General features: G+C 40.1%; 1 long non-coding RNA gene across 1 annotated transcript; it reads left to right on the top strand.

The window, feature by feature from the left end:
* The first annotated feature begins 1,929 nt into the window (after positions 1 to 1,929).
* LOC123641017 lies at positions 1,930 to 4,639 on the top strand. Its single transcript, XR_006736194.1, has 2 exons — positions 1,930 to 2,355; positions 3,147 to 4,639. It is a non-coding gene; the product is annotated as an uncharacterized LOC123641017 (long non-coding RNA).
* Positions 4,640 to 16,136: the final 11,497 nt, after the last annotated feature.

Genomic DNA, 16,136 nt, shown 5'->3' with positions numbered 1-16,136 from the left:
GGATCACTTGAGTCTAGAAGTCCGAGACTACCCTATCTCTACAAAAACTAAGAAAATTAGCTGAGTGTGGTGGTGTGTTCCTGTAGTCCCAGCTACTTGGAAAGCTGAGGGAAGAGGATCCCTTGAGCCCAGGAGTTCCAGGCTGCAGTGAGCTATGGTGGCGCCACTGCACTCCAGCCTGGGGCAACAGAGCATGACTCTGTCTCAAAAAAAACAGAAACAAAAAACTGGACAGTGATTGCTTCAGACTTCTGAATACCAGAAAGATCTGGCTTTCATTATTTTAACATTACTTTTTACATAGTAAAATCTGTGATCCTGCAAGTGATTTTGAAATTATCTTAGCCATGTATTTAAATAACCCTGATAAAATATAAAGCTAGTTTTCTGCTTGTGCATAATGAAGCCTCTTTTTTTTTACATATATTTGATTATGCCTTATATTTGTTCACCATTAAGTAACAAACACCTAATATTGTGCCTATTATGTAGTTGCTCAGTAGGTTTAAGTTGAATGCATGAATAAATGAATGTGTAGATACAAGGGCAGATTTTTTTTTTTTCAGGAGCTTACATTCTAGTAGAGAACACGGTACTGATCTGTGATAAGTGTTATGATAAGGTAATATAAGAAAGTCATCCAACCAGATCCTTGTAGTTAAGAAAGGTTTTCTGAGATAAAGCTTGAGCTGAGTCTTTAAAAATGAGTAGGGGGAAATGAAAAATCTTCCACAAAGAAAGAAAGCAACGTATGAAAAGGCAAAAGGTGGCCAGATTGTAGTCTATGAGCATGGGAGATGAGAGAGAAAACTGTAGGACACAGACGTGCTATGCTAAGACATTTGAATTTCTTGTGCATTGTGGGAACCAGTAGTGAAGTTTAATAAGATAAATGGCATGATCAGATAGGTGAATGAAAAGGCTCCTGTTGGCCATTAGTCTAGAGAATGCGATGGAGCTGGGAAACACTGTAGGGAGAGAGGGAGAAGAGTTGAGAGCCTGTGTTGTAGTAATTAAAAAAATGGTAAAGGCCCAGAATTAAAGCAGTAGGAGTAGGGGTGGGCTCAAGTGATATATAAGAGAAAAAAACTTGGTTATGTGGTTGGTAGGGAGAGTAAAGTATGCTTCCAGATTTCTTATTTGGGATAATGGGCAAATGATAGTGATGTTCATTGAGAAAATAGGAGGAGGAGTGTGGTTAGAGTGGGAAGAAAGTTCGTTTGACGTGTTCATTTCCTTTAACCATTTCTACTTTTGGATTCTGGGTTTGGATGCTACGTTGGTTATCTATAATGAATTTGCTGTGTAATAAATTACTCTAAAACTTAACTACTTAAAACAACAAACATTTATTATGTCAGTTTCTGGTGAATCAGGAGTCCAAGTGCAGCTTAGCTGGGTCCCTCTGGCTGTAGGTCTCATGAAGTTGCAGTCAAGCTTTGGCTGGGGCTGCCGTTATCTAAAGGCTTGACTAGGGCTAGAGCATGTGCTTCCAGGAAGGTTCACTCAGGGTATTGGTGGCAGGCTTTAGTTGCTCATTGGTTTGTAGAAAGCCTCCGATCCTCACCACATATACATTTCCATAGGTGTGCCTGAGAGTCCTCACAGTGTAGTAGCTGGCCCACCTGAGAGCAAGCAATCCAAGAGAAAGAACGAGGAGGAAGTCTTTGATGACCTGCCATATTTCTTCTAGTTAGAAATAAGTCAGTCCACACATAAGCTCCATTGCTTGAAGGGAAAGAATTTCTGAACATATTTTTAAATCACCACATATCCCATGAACATTTTAGGAATATAGAGGAATTACATTCAGAATGGAGAGAAAAGAAAGGGCACTTTTTTTTTTTTTTTAAGAGATGGGGTCTGGCAATGTTGCCCAGGCTGGATTTGAACAAGTAGGCTCAAACGGTCCTCCCACCTCAGCTTTCCAAGTAGCTGGGATTGCAGACATATGCCACTATGCCTGGCAAAAGGATACTTTTTAAAAAGTGTCTTATTACCAGTATGTTAAATCTGAAGTGAAGCTAGGTGATGTCAGATAGTTGATAATTTGAATCTTGAACTCAAGTGATATGCTTCATCTCATCATTACAGACTTGGAAGTCATTGGTGTATCCATAGGTGATTGAAATCAGAGAAAAGGACAAGCTGACACAGCAGAAATGAGTAGAATGAGGAAAGGGCCCTGAATGGACCCACAAGGAAAACCATACAACTTCAGTGAAAGAAGTTTCATTGAAGTGGCTCGTATGCAACAAGTATTAATAGAATGTGAGGTGGAAACTGAAAATTCTTCACTGCCAACTGAAAAGCAAAACTTGGAAATAGTGTTCTGATATAAATCAGAACTGCAAAGTAAGTTAACCTGTTCATTTCCAATTCTACTTGGATTCTGGGTTTGAACATCATGAACATTTTGGAGATACAAGGAGAAGCAGGTTTAAGGTAGAGAGGGAAGAGAGCACTTTTTGAAATATTTTATTACCAGCATGCCAACTCTCCAGGTCCTAATGGACATATAGTAAAGATCTGAAGATGTTTGCTATGCATTATAGATACATGGTACTTTTTAATCAAACCTTAAAGTATTTGATAGCAAGATGTGTTGAGTTTCTCATTAAGAAGTAGAAATAAAGGGGATGCATTCCATTGATCCTTCCACTGTTGCCATGTTCCCCGGGCTAATGTGCAGACTACTTATCAAGGCATATGATGGCAGACACAAAACATCTGTCTGGGGTTTGGGTCTAACCTGCCACACAATACTGAAAGAGTTGAGGTCCAGACCTGTGTTTCTAGGGTGGGTCTCTAGATTGCCTCATCAGAGAAATTCAGTCAATGTTTTGCCTTGGAAGATGTGTTTGCTTTCAATATATGAGTTATAACCTTGTTAAATTCTCTAAGAAGAGGGGCGGGGGTAGGAGAAGCCTGAGTATAAATTGATTGCTAGGTTTTGTTTTTGGTGTTTTTTGTTTTTGTTGATATGGGGTCACTTTATCACCCAGGCTGGAGTGCAGTGGTGTGATGGTAGCAGCCTCAAACTCCTGGGCTCAAGTAATCCTACCTCAGCTTCTCCAGTAGCTGGGACTACAGGCATGTGCCACCAAGCTTGGCTATTTTTTTTTTCTTTTTTTTTTTTTTTGTAGAGATGAGGGTCTCACTTTGTTGCACAGGCTGGTTTCGAACTCTTAGCTTCAAGCGATCCTCCCACCTTAGCCTCCCAAAGTGTCAGGATTACAGATGAGAGCCACCACGCCTGCTGGATTGCCGTTTTGGAAGTGAAGAACACTAAAGATTCTGCGATTCCTGAGTTGAATTTCTCCTTCCCTTTAGAATCTGCATTTCTTGTGAAGGTGAGGAGGAGAAATCTTTCCTATACTCTCTATCCTAAGTTTTGCTTATCCAAAAATATAAAGCACAAGAGAGTTTGTACACATTAATCCTAAGAGTCACATACAAGTAGGGCAAAGGCACACTGATGCACTGGGTTTCCAGTCCCTTCCAAGCACTGTATTAATGCAATGTCTGCTCCATTCAGTCTTTACCATCACACAAATTAGCCATTCTTATCCCTGCCTGCATGCCTTTGCACATGCGTCTATATCTGCTTGGATTTATTATCACCTATGAAAACCTTGCCTGTCCTTTATTGAAATGATAATGCATTTCTGAGCATCTATTGGATGTTATGCATTATACCAATCTCTTGGGATTCAAAGATAAATAAGTTGGTTTCTGCATTAAAGGTATTTCCTAATCTAATTGGGGAGATAGTTATGCACAACTGGCTATGATGTAGACCAGACTGTTAAAGTGACACAATAGTGCAAAGGAATAAGAAAATTAGAGAAAGGCATGGTAGAAATGACCTTTCAGCTGTATTGAAAGACAAGTACTAATGTGCACAAAAAAGGAGACAGAGCATTACAGCACAAACAAAATCATATGAAAGGTGCTGGTTCTAGCAAATAGCAAAGATGCTCATGTAACAACCACGGGGGTGAAAGATGATAAATGGGAGATGAAGTTGAAGAAGTAAGTTAGAGATCAATAATAGAAGGTATTGAATGGTATCCCCAGAGTTTGATTTGATTCTGAAAGCAATGAGGAGACATTGAAGGCTTTTGAGCAAAATGACATGATCAGTTTTAGGAATGTCACAATATAAAGGGTTATTTAGAGAGGAAAGAGACTAATGGCAAAGAGATGTTAACTGTACAAACAGTGAGTGGATGAAAAAGGTGTAGATTAGAAAGCTATTTAAGGGGTAGCAGATATCAGATTCGACCCTGTCCCCAAAATGAATGCTTACTGATAAAACATTAAGTCACACAACTGGGTGATAGACACTGAGCTAGGTGTTGGGAGTTCCAGGATGAATTAAAAGACTTTATTTTCAAATGTTTATAGTCTCATAGAAAGAGATAGACATCTAAATGAGTACAAAAATATACATATTATAATTAGTCTATGTTATGCATAAGAGTTACATGAAGCAATAGGGGTTGCTTCTACACAGAGACATCAAAAAATATAAATGAGGTGAAACTTCAGCTAAAAACCATACCTTCTTATTTTGTTCTTATATCTAAGCCTGGAAAATAGTAAACATTCAATAAATGTGTACAGATGGTTCCAACTTAATGATGGTTAGACTTGATTTTTTGGCTTTACAATGATGTGAAAGTGATACATGTTCAGTGGGAACCATTCTTTGAGTACACTTGCAACCATTCTGTTTTTAATTTTCAGTACAGCATTTAATAATTACATGAGATATTCAACACTTTTTTATAAAATAGGCTTTGTGTTATGATTTTGCCAAACTGTAGGCTAATGTAAGTGTTTTGAGCCTGTTTAAGGTAGGCTAGGTTAAGCTACAGTGTTCAGGAGGTTAGATCCATTAAATGCATTTTTGACTCATAATGTTTTCAACTTACAATGAGTTTGTCCAAATGTTACCCTGTTGTAAGTCAAGAAGCATCTGTATTAAATTATTGACATGTACAAATGTGTGCGTGTTCTTCAAGCTGATGAGATTGGAGGTAGGGGTGGGATAGGGAGCAGAGTAAGCAAAGGCACAGCCACGCTAAATAGCGTGTATGTGTGTGGGGGGGGGGGGGTGGAATTATAAAGTAAGAAGCTTCAAAAACAACTGAGGTTTTTACTAAGATCTGCCACTGACTTGAATGAAAATATCAGAGGGAGAATAAGGATGGGGTGAAAAGACAAGAAGTTGTGATTTCAACCAAGTGTCAGAACAATTAAGGGGATGTCCTGTAGAGCACTGAAAATATGGGTCTACAACTTAGGGGAGAGAGATAGGTATGTTAAGGGCTCACCTTTGTGCTAAGACACCAGAAAAGGTGAAGCTGGCATGTCTGGGACCAAGCTGGCTTTTCCTTCCTTTTTTCTTTCCTCCTTGCTATGGTTTGTATGTGTCCCCTTTTAAAACTCATATGTTGGAAACTTAATCCCTAATGCAACGGTATTGGCAGTTGTTGCTTTGGGGAGGTGTTTAGGTCATGAATGGATTAATGCCATTATAAAAGGGCTTGTGGGTGTGGATTCATGGGCTTCTGGCTCTTCTGCCATGATGAGTCAACAATTGTCCTTTCTTGCCCTCTGACTTCCATCATGTGAGGATGCAGTAAGAAGGCACACACTACATGCCGGTGTCTTGATCTTGGACTTCCTGGCCTCCAGGACTGTGAGAATTAAACTTCTATTCTTTATAAATCATCCAATCTGTGGTATTCTGTTATAGCACCATAAAACAGACTAAGACACTCCTTTTCCCCTTTCTTTGAGCCAAAGGCCTGGGACTTTGGTTTTATATCAGGTTAATTGAGCATGTAAAGAAATACATTGAAAATAAGGGGAAAAGGGAAGGCAAGAAAAAACTCTGTTATTGGATTAGAATTGGAAGTATCAGAGCAAACTCATGGTAATTAATATCCACATTGAGAGAAATGGAGAAAGAGTTATAGCCATGTAGGTACATATGCAAACATATTTCCTAATTCTGAGAGAATCTAGAAGCAGTGATATTCCAGTAGCAAGGAGCACATCTGGTACCCAGATCTTGGTTTCTCTTAATAAATCCCATTCTTCACTAAAGAAACCAAAGCTCCTTGATGAAATTAGTGATTCCAAGATTGGGTCAGGGGAAATATAAGATGAACCTGGAACATCATGTTGCACTAGAAAGTAAGAAAGTGCTCAAAGAACGGTAGGGGCATATCAGAAAAACACAGAAGCTAGCTTAAAGGAGTTCCTAGGGCCAGGTGTAGTAGCTCACCCCTGTAATCCCAGCACTTTCGGAGGCCAAGGCGGAAGGGTCACTTGAGACCAGGAGTCGGAAACCAGCCTGACCAATGTATCGAGACACTATCTCTACAAAATAAAAAAATAAAATAAAATAGCCAGGTGTGATGATGGTGCACCCCTGTAGTCCTAGCTACTTGGGATGCTGAGGCAAGAGGATCCCTTGAGCCCAGGAGTTTGAGGCTGCAGTGAGCTGTGATCATGCCACTGCACTGCATTCTAGCCTGAGCAACAGAGTGAGAACTTGTTAAAAATTAAAAAGAAAAAAAAAAGTTCCTAGGTCCAGGCAAATTTAAGCATCAAATGATGATAGTAACATAATGTAATCAACGTAATCCTTTGAGTAAAATGAGAATTCACAAGCCCATACTGATATAAATGAATAAATGAGGAAGAAGGGAACATTCTATTCCACAGTAGAATGCCACCCAATAAATGGAATAATGGAATTAGAAAAACCACCAATTTGCAACCATTAGAGTAATAATTAGCTAAGAATCATCACTGGATGCTAAATGTGGTGAGTGAAAATTTGGTGGTAAATGGGAATATTTACATAGCCTTGAAGAATCTCCCCACGAATTAGCTATGAATTATTATTTAATAAGTATAACATACCTGTTAAAGCTGAAGAAACCTGGCAGAAACAATCTTAACCAAGGAATAAAAGGTAATATCACCAGTAACTAGACAAATCAATAGTGTTTCCTGATATATGCCAAGAAGGGCACAGCATCACTTGTGTGGTATATTCCTGTCAAATATGTATAAATCATGAGGAAATACCACAGAAGCCCAAACTGAGGGACAGTCTATAAAGTAAATGGTCAGTAATCTTCAAAAATTTCCTGCTTTTAGCATTGTGGGACTATTGCAGATTAAAGAAAACTAACAATGTGATTCATGATCCTGGTTTGGATCCTGGTCCAATAATGGACATTGTTGGAACAATTTGCAAAACTTGAATGGAATTTGTGGATTAGTTGGTAGTGATGTGTCAATGTCAATTTCCTGATTTTGATGTGGTTATGTCAGACCATGTATCACACCTAGGAAACAAACACCAGAGTATAAATTGGGAATGAGTCATCATGTCTGCAACTTAATCTCAAATTGGAGAGTTTGGGCAGAGAAATGTTAACAGGAAGTCTTGATGAAAAGTATATAGGAGCTATATGTAGTATTTCTGCAACAACTACATAAATTTAAGATTATTTCAGATTAAAAAGTTTGTTAGAACAGTATTGTTTACAGTGTCAGGTAGTATGGGAGGTCAAGGAGGATGAAGACTAAGGAAAAAAGGCTACTGGATTTGACTATCAACAGAGGACTCTGTGGAGTGAGACAGCAGCTTTCACAGCAGGCTGAGACTTGAAGGAGAGATGAGGGGTGGGGAGCAGCACCGGGAGGCCATTTCCAGAAGTTGTTGAACGGAACGGGGAAGGTAGGATGATAACTGGAAGGAGAACTCAGGAAAAGGGGTTTTGTTTTTGTTTTCAGAATGCTGTGAACTTGTTTATGTTTACAGATTAAGGGAAGTAAACTTGTCAACTGATGCAATACAAAGATACAGACTGAAGGGGTAATAACTAGTGGAGAACCAATTGGGAGTCCTGGGAGAAAGGCTAAGAGAGGAACGTGGAGAATAAGGTCAAGATTCTAGGAGGAAAGACTCAACTTGGAAAGAGTCTCCCTCTCCCTAGCCAGACCACCCCCCCACAACCACCAAAAATGACCCATCTATTTCATTCACTGTTGTGTAACTGCCAAGAAATTTGGGTAAAATTAAACCCTACCTCCAACTCCAGGAGTGGGCCCTGGTCGGTCTAGTCTCCCGTACTATTATGATTTACATAGTAACCCAGATCAAACCAGTCAGTACATAGTAAACATCTCAGGCCTAGGGAATGAGTTGAGGATTGTGTCCAATCAGTACAAGTCTCAGGGCTCGTACTGGATGTTTATGAGATGAAGCACTTACTCTTGGATGTGCATGCAAATACACCATGGCACTGATGCTGCCGCCTACCGTATTATGTAGGTCAGACGCCACCCTGAAGATGAAGTCCATACTCTGGAAATTCACACAGGGTTGCAGTCCTGATGGGGCTATACCTAAAGCTCTCCCTACCCCCTGGACTTTTTGGTTCCTTTACCCAATATACCTCTTTTATTATTTGCCAGTTTGAGTAGACTTTTTTGTTACTTGTGACCAGAAACGTCCTAACTGATAAAGGATGAAAGAGTTATCCACCAACAAGTGGTTCAGAGAGGCATAAAGACAAAAGTGTTGAAATAGGAGGAAAATCAGGGATTCCTGCTTTTCAGGTCCACAGCATGAAAATTCTCTTACAATGCATCCCCTCCCCAGAAGTCTTTTCTCCAGAATTATAATTAAATAATTTAAAATTATAATTCCCCAGAATTATAATACCACAAATTCTGTAGATCACATGTTATTTCACATTTTTCTTTTCAAGTATTTTATATACATACCTAAATAGATTGTAACCTCCTCCCAGGCATGATTGTGTCTTTATATGATTGTGTATGTAACATAAGACCAAGCATAGGGCTAGACAAAGTCTAGTTGCTCAATCAACACATATTAAATTGTGCTGATACCAAAGAGCTCCCCATGAACCAGCATGTGGCTAGGTCACCTCCTCCTCCATTTTAAACCTCCCTACTCACAAGGGCAATTCTACGGGCAACTCTGTGGGCAGAAACTGAAAACAAACCAAAAAATCTTGTGTGTATCAAAGGCCACACTAGTCACTATTATCCCTTCCATTTGTACCTTTCGTATTGCATCAGTTTACAGGTATATGTCCCTTGTTTAAGGAATACAGCTCCATGATTTGGGTGTATTTCTATAACACTGTCTAACCCATTTAATATTACTGTATCTCATTTAAGAGCAACAAAAGAAGTACAAATTCAGGTTAGATTTAACAATTTGGAAGATACCCCATCTCAAAACCTCTTAAAAACATTCTCCTTGTCAGCCAAAACTTGTCCAGACCTGAGTGAATATGTAGTCAGTGATTCTTCCTGGGGTAATAACAACAACAAGCTTATCTCTTATCAAAGGGAGAGACTGTATCCAATCACCAGTGTGCTGAAAAGATGCCCGCTCTTTCACGCCCCTCACCATCTGTAGGTGCAGCTCTCCAGCGCCATGTAAACATGAGTCATCCACAGTTCTGCAAACTGGTCTTTCAACAGACATCTGTCCAACCTAAGCTGCTGAAACTAAACTGTAAGGTTTTTGGGGTGTTTAACGTGTTAGATGAGGTTCCAAATAAAGAGAATACTATATCCAGGAACAGTCTCACTGACTACATAATCCTTCATGAGACAATATTTACATTTGTTCCCAAAGTTTTCAACCGAAAGCCAGAAATGGATCCAGAATAAATGATTAAGTGAGTAAGATCTATTCGTTTAATTGAAAGAGCAAGTTAACATTTCTATACGACTAAAAAATAGAATGCATTTTATGTCTAGTCTGTATTTTATGGAATTTGTGTTTCATTTTTAGCTATTTGGTCATAGGTTCCAAAAATACACAAGCAGCAGTTTTACTATTGTGAAAAATAAATAATTGAACACAGTTAGCAAGTATAATGTCTGCCCTCTGCCCCACCAAAAGGGATGCCAATTATAATTCCCAGGGGCCACAACGGGCAGCTGGAGATAGTTTCTGTCCAGTACCAATGTGCAATCTCATAGAATTGCACAATGAGTGTCTTCTGAGTTCAGAAGAGGAGGTGCAGACCGTGAAATCACAGTGTGGTAGGCTTGAATGTGTCTGTATATGTGTGCATGCTGGGAGGCTAATAAAGTGGTAGGCCAGTCCCTAATTCAGCTTGGCTTTTTTTTAATGCTACACTCTAGTGCCTGGAAACTTTTACTCTTAAGGAGCAGGACTCTATAACTTAGTAAGTGCCTAAGGCCAAAATGTCATTTTGCATACGTGAGAGTGCTGAGTTTGCTGTCAGCCAAGTCTTCTGCCTCCCAGGAGCCCAGTGCTAGAGTTAATTCGCATCCAGCAGTGGGGAAGTCTTCAGAATGCTAAGGCTGTCAGCTGCAACTTGGAGAGGAAGAGAAGTATGAGAGGTTGAGTCTTAGAAGTCGCCAGCCCAGAGTTGGAGTTTGTTGGAAGAGCACTGCGATAGCGTCTCCACTCCACCATTTGCGAAGACCGTCTCTCCCCTTTTCAAGCCTTTCCGTCTGTAAAATCCAGGTATTAATGCCTTGCTAGCTTATTATACAGACTATCCAATAAATAATGGATATAAAAGTTCTTTTTAAAATGCAAGCCACTGTATAAGTAAGAAATATTGTCAGATCGAATCAATAAAAGGTGCCATTTGAGCTCAAACCTGAAAAGAGTTTGCCAGAGTGGAAAGGAAATTGCAAGTTGAGGGACAAAGTATTAATATGACCAACGTTGCGGAGGAACAAACAGGCACAGCACAGTCGAATGGCAAGTCACGCAGTCAGGTGAAGGCCTGGCCGGGCTGCGGATGGTGAAGGGAAGAAATGGAACCTACGAAAGTGTGCTGGGGAGGAATTGGAAATAGAAAGTCCTGGGTGCCTTGACTAAAGACTGGACGTTATCTTGAGATGGGGAGTGATCAAAAGCTTTTTACTTGACCAGCCTTGAAAAAAAAAAAAAAAGCTGTTTAATAGGGGGTAATGGGGGGGAGTGGGAGCAGGGGTAGGCAAAACAGTTAAACTTCTAGAATGGAAAGTATGGCTGTGGTAGGTGGGATAGCCTGGGGGACAGGATGGAAACTAGGGAAGTCTGAGGGCAGGGAGGTGAGAAGAGGCTATTTTTCAAACTAAACCTAAGGTTACAGTGATCGGTCTTACTTGGCAAGCTGCTCACCCTTGTCTGTGGTACCAAACAAGCCTGCTTTGTCTGTGAGAGTGCAGCCAGGCCAGTGAGATGGAAAGTGAGACCCTAAATCTACTGGAGTTGGACAAGTAATACAGCGGTAAGTGCTGCAGACCCTCACACGCGGTGGTGGCTCAGATGCCTCTCCTTCCTTCAGGCTCCAAAGCTACATAGAGTAGACGTTCCTTTCAAACATTTTTCTTTGGAGAATTGAGTTCCAATTTTGTCATGTAGAAGTGGACTCTGAATCTGGGCAAAAGGTTGGTAACCTCCCAGGAAAGTCGCTCTTTACATGCTACTTTTACCTAGTTAGTCTTTCTCCTAACCTTTTAAAACTTGGACTCTGGGGTATAGGGAAGAAAAACAAAGTGAGCCAGTCAGCTAAGCTCAAATACCCAAACTAAAACCCAAATTGCCCTCCCTGAGGGGATTGAAGGGTCCGAGTAAGTCAAGATATGAGCTCCTCTCCAGAATGTTTTAATGTTTATGTTATATTTATGGTAATGTTTAAATGTTTATGGTGGATGCTGCAGTCTTAAAAGAGAAAATAGGGCTTAACCAGTTACAACTAAATAGTGGTATAGAGACCCGTATTGCCAGCCCATGTGGGTGCAAGGCTGTGCCCGCACCCCTATTCCTTTTCAGTTTGCTGTTAAAGGTCTGAAAGTTTCTTGTATTTTTTCTAACAATACAAGGCTGATAATTTTACTATGCCCATAATTTACTAACAGACTAATTTATTAGATTTTTTGTTGTTGTTGTTTGTTTTTTGTTTTTGTTTTTTTTTGAGACAGAATCTCACTCTGTTGCCCGGGCTAGTGTGCCATGGCATCAGCCTAGCTCACAGCAACCTCAAACTCCTGGGCTTAAGCGATCCTACTGCCTCAGCCTCCCAAGTAGCTGGGACTACAGGCATGCGCCACCATGCCCGGCTAATTTTTTCTATATATTTTTAGTTGTCCAGCTAATTTCTTTCTATTTTTAGTAGAGATGGGGTCTCACTCTTGCTCAGGCTGGTCTTGAACTCCTGAGCTCAAACGATCCGCCTGCCTCGGCCTCCCAGAGTGCTGGGATTACAGGTGTGAGCCACTGTGCTCGGCCCAGACTAATTTATTAAAAGGCTAACAGAAGCTATGTTAACTATTCCAAGAGTGGTTGACATTTGTGAGGACTCGATCTCAGGTCCAACGGTGCACCCACTAACTCTGCAGCCTCCTGTAAAGAAAGTAACCATCTTTACTCTTCGGTTGTCTGGATTCGTGTCTAGGATGGCTCCAGCTGTCCAGAATGCCATGTGTACCACTGGCTCTGGGAGAGGCAAGGGATGGACTCTGTTAACCCATTTCTATCTAGACCTACACGTAGCTGGTGTCATTCATTGGAAACTGCAACACACTTGGCTATCCTCTCACTCATGGGAGTTGGTTTTTGAAACTCTTTTTTGGTGTATAAATACATTATCCATACATATGTCATCACTGAAGATTCCATTTCAGTCCACTATAATTTTGAACATTTTTATCCCCCCTCAAACATTAATCACTTTTAAATAGTTCTACATGATTTTGAATATATGGTATATCAGGTACTCTAAAAGCTTAATCAGACTGATAGGTGTCCACTTCAGACCTCATATCAGAATGATCAAGTTTTCTTAAAACCAGAAGATAAATCCTGCTGAGTTCCTCAAACAGTGTTATCCAATGAGGGCCTGCTCTTGGCCTCATGAATCTTTGACCCCAGTTCTCTCCTTTGCCCTCTGAGTCACTAGCCTTGGCTCAGAATGACCGTTAGTTGTTTCTCAAAACTATCAAGTGACCAGAATTTGCCTTCGGCTTTCAGGGAAATTCTTAAGTAGAGCATTTGCAAAACTACTTACACAATTTTCACAACCGTGGCATTAATCAAATAAACATATACCTTCTCTAGTGGTTAATCCTCTTCACCTGCTTTTATACTAGATGGTTCGTTTAAAAATAAACAGTCACACCTTTCTACATTGCCACTTCCTGCCGACAGAGAATACACTGGTGTGTGCTCCATTTCCTCTTTTATGGTTGCACAATGACTTCAAGTAACTATGAGTAACCATGAATGCATTGGCCAAGATGGAATGGCTGACTTCCTTTCTCTAATGGTTAACTGTCCTTGACAGGATTAGTCACTTTCTTATTCTGTGCCACCAGCACTTTGATTCCATTTCTGATAATTATATATTTACTTCCACTAGTCCTTAAGGAGGAGTTACATGTATTTTCCTGTTATATATGTGCTGTATCGTCTTGCTTGGCCTGGCGTCTAGTGGATTGCCAATGTGTGTTAAATTGATAATTTTGTCTTGAGAGTTCCTTGATTGTTATATTCAGTTAGATACTGGCAGCTATTTCAGGGACAAGGATGGTCAAAACGAACTAGGCTTCCATCTGTACTATAATAAGCATTGGTTTTTGTTTTTTTGTTTTTTTACCAATTTCATAGAAAAATATTTGTAAAACACTTGATAAACAGAAAAGTTCAGGTAATTTATAATTAAAGAGGGAAGATAACAGGCACTGGGATATAGGGAATCCTCCTAGGAAATATTTCTGAGTTATGAGTATCATGAGTTAGCTTTTTTCATTCTTTTACAATCCTAATAGTTTTTCTTAGATTCCTTCCTTTTGAGCAGCAACATAACCTGAATACTAGAGGGTTTTTCTTACCCCACCCTTGTTGCTATAGCTGATGAATCATAGAAACCAGAGAAGGGAAAGACCAGTGTAATCATCTGGTTCATCTCCAAATTAGGGAGTGGAGCATTGGGATTTGGGGAAGATTAACCTCTTATTTTAAAAGACAAGAGTTTTTTTTTTTTTTTTTTTTTTTGCAACTAGAGCTGATTAGAGCAGCTCACCCATCTGTTTGCCATTTGCTTCCAACACAATCCTGAGACCCACCCTATTAGAAAGCAATCAGGCTGCCTTTCCAAGGGCCCCAGGAAAACCAGATGCCAAAGTGTTAAGAAGTTGAACTGAAATTCTACTGCCTAAGTAATGAAGTTGGATTATGAATCTTTCAGTGATTGTTTTAACTGAGTCTTACAAAATTCAAGACTGTTGTAGCACACATGGTCTTACAAATTGAAGAGCTAGCAAGGAACTTACAGATGATTTGAACCAAAATGTCCGGTTCCCAGATGCTAAGAAACTAAGATTGAGACGTTAAGAAATTATAGGTATGCCGGCCGGGCGCGGTGGCTCACGCCTGTAATCTAGCACTCTGGGAGGCCGAGGCAGGCGGATTGTTTGAGCTCAGGAGTTTGAGACCAGCCTGAGCAAGAGCGAGACCCCATCTCTACTAAAAATAGAAAAGAAATTATCTGGACAGCTAAAACATATATATATATATACATATATGTATATGTGTGTGTGTGTGTGTATATATATATATATATAGATATAGAAAAAATTAGCCAGGCATGGTGGCTCATGCCTGTAGTCCCAGCTACCTGGGAGGCTGAGGCAGGAGGATTGCTCGAGCCCAGGAGTTTGAGGTTGCTGTGAGGTAGGCTGATGCCACGGCACTCTAGCCCGGGCAACAGAGTGAGACTCTGTCTCAAAAAAAAAAAAAAAAAAAAAAAAAAGAAATTATAGGTATGCCTTGGTCAGAAGTACAGACCTTTCCATCCAGTTCTCTCTGTATCATAGTCTCACAGTAACCTCCCTCACAACGCACTCCTCCACTGTCTTCCTCTCCTCTTCCTCCTCCTCCTCCTTATTCTTCTCTTTTTTGCATTGTTGTTTGAAGAAATGAGAGGTGATTTAGAATCCATGCCAGCTATTCACTCCAGCCTGGCCTGAACCCCTCCCCAGGGTCTCAGAGGAGTGGGGCCCACTGTAGCCCCACCTACAGCCTGGCCACCACCTTCTCCCTCCCTGCTGCTTGTGTCTGTGTTCCTACAGCTGTGGAGCCTTGGTTTCATCTCCTATTTAGATTCTACCCTGTCCTTTAGACTTTTTGACTTATCATAGTATCCTTGGGTCCTTCCTTGGTATCTAGCTTATGTCTACCCCAACTTCTCACATCCTCCCAAAGCATCCCTGCACCAACTCAGGCCTCGGGTTATACAACTGGCTTCCATTCTGCTTGCTCTTTGCCAACACCCCCTGACAGAGTGGGGAGGAATACTTGCACTGTACCGCTACTGGTAGCATAAATGTGTCCCCCAGGTACATCCCCATATCTAGTTACCCAAGGATGTTTTCACAGGGTCACATTATTAGAAATCTGTGCGCAGCTATTATGCATCCATAAAAAGGAAACATTTTAAAAAGCTAATAACCAAACCAAAACAAAACAAAACAATCTAAATTCCTTTTGCAACGTTAGGGTTATTTAACAGTTGCCCATTACTATTATTTTAACAATATTCTACACAGCTTCACTGTACTTTAAAGTGATATTTTTCAATCACAGCTATGTATTTAAATAATCTGTGGACTAATAACATGCTGGAGTCCCACAACCCAAAGAGTCTGACTAAAAGCAACAACTTTATATGGATATATTAAATTACACAAGGGATACGCTTCCTAATTTAGACAAAGGGAATGCAAAGAAAGAGGAAGTCCAATCACATTTGATAGAAATGATCTATTGATCTACTTCTTGTAAAGAGATACAGTTTTATGATTCAGTATTTCCGTTTAGAAATCCTATTGAGCTTTTCAATGAATAGATAAAACTTGTTTCTGTTTAGCAAGATCCATGTGCATGTATATGATTAATGTGCCTAAATCTATTTTATTTGCACATTAAGGATTGGGTTTTAGAGCTAGAAAAGAAGTTGATGATTTTGACTTTACTGCTAGGTGGTGACTAGACAGAAGACTGTTAGTGGAGGTTGTAAGCAGTGAGAAAATTA

This window comes from Lemur catta, chromosome 1, assembly GCF_020740605.2.
Source record: "Lemur catta isolate mLemCat1 chromosome 1, mLemCat1.pri, whole genome shotgun sequence".
Lineage (NCBI taxonomy): Eukaryota > Metazoa > Chordata > Mammalia > Primates > Lemuridae > Lemur > Lemur catta.
The sequence above is the reverse complement of the archived record's forward strand: the minus strand, read 5'-3'. Positions and strand labels throughout refer to the sequence as shown.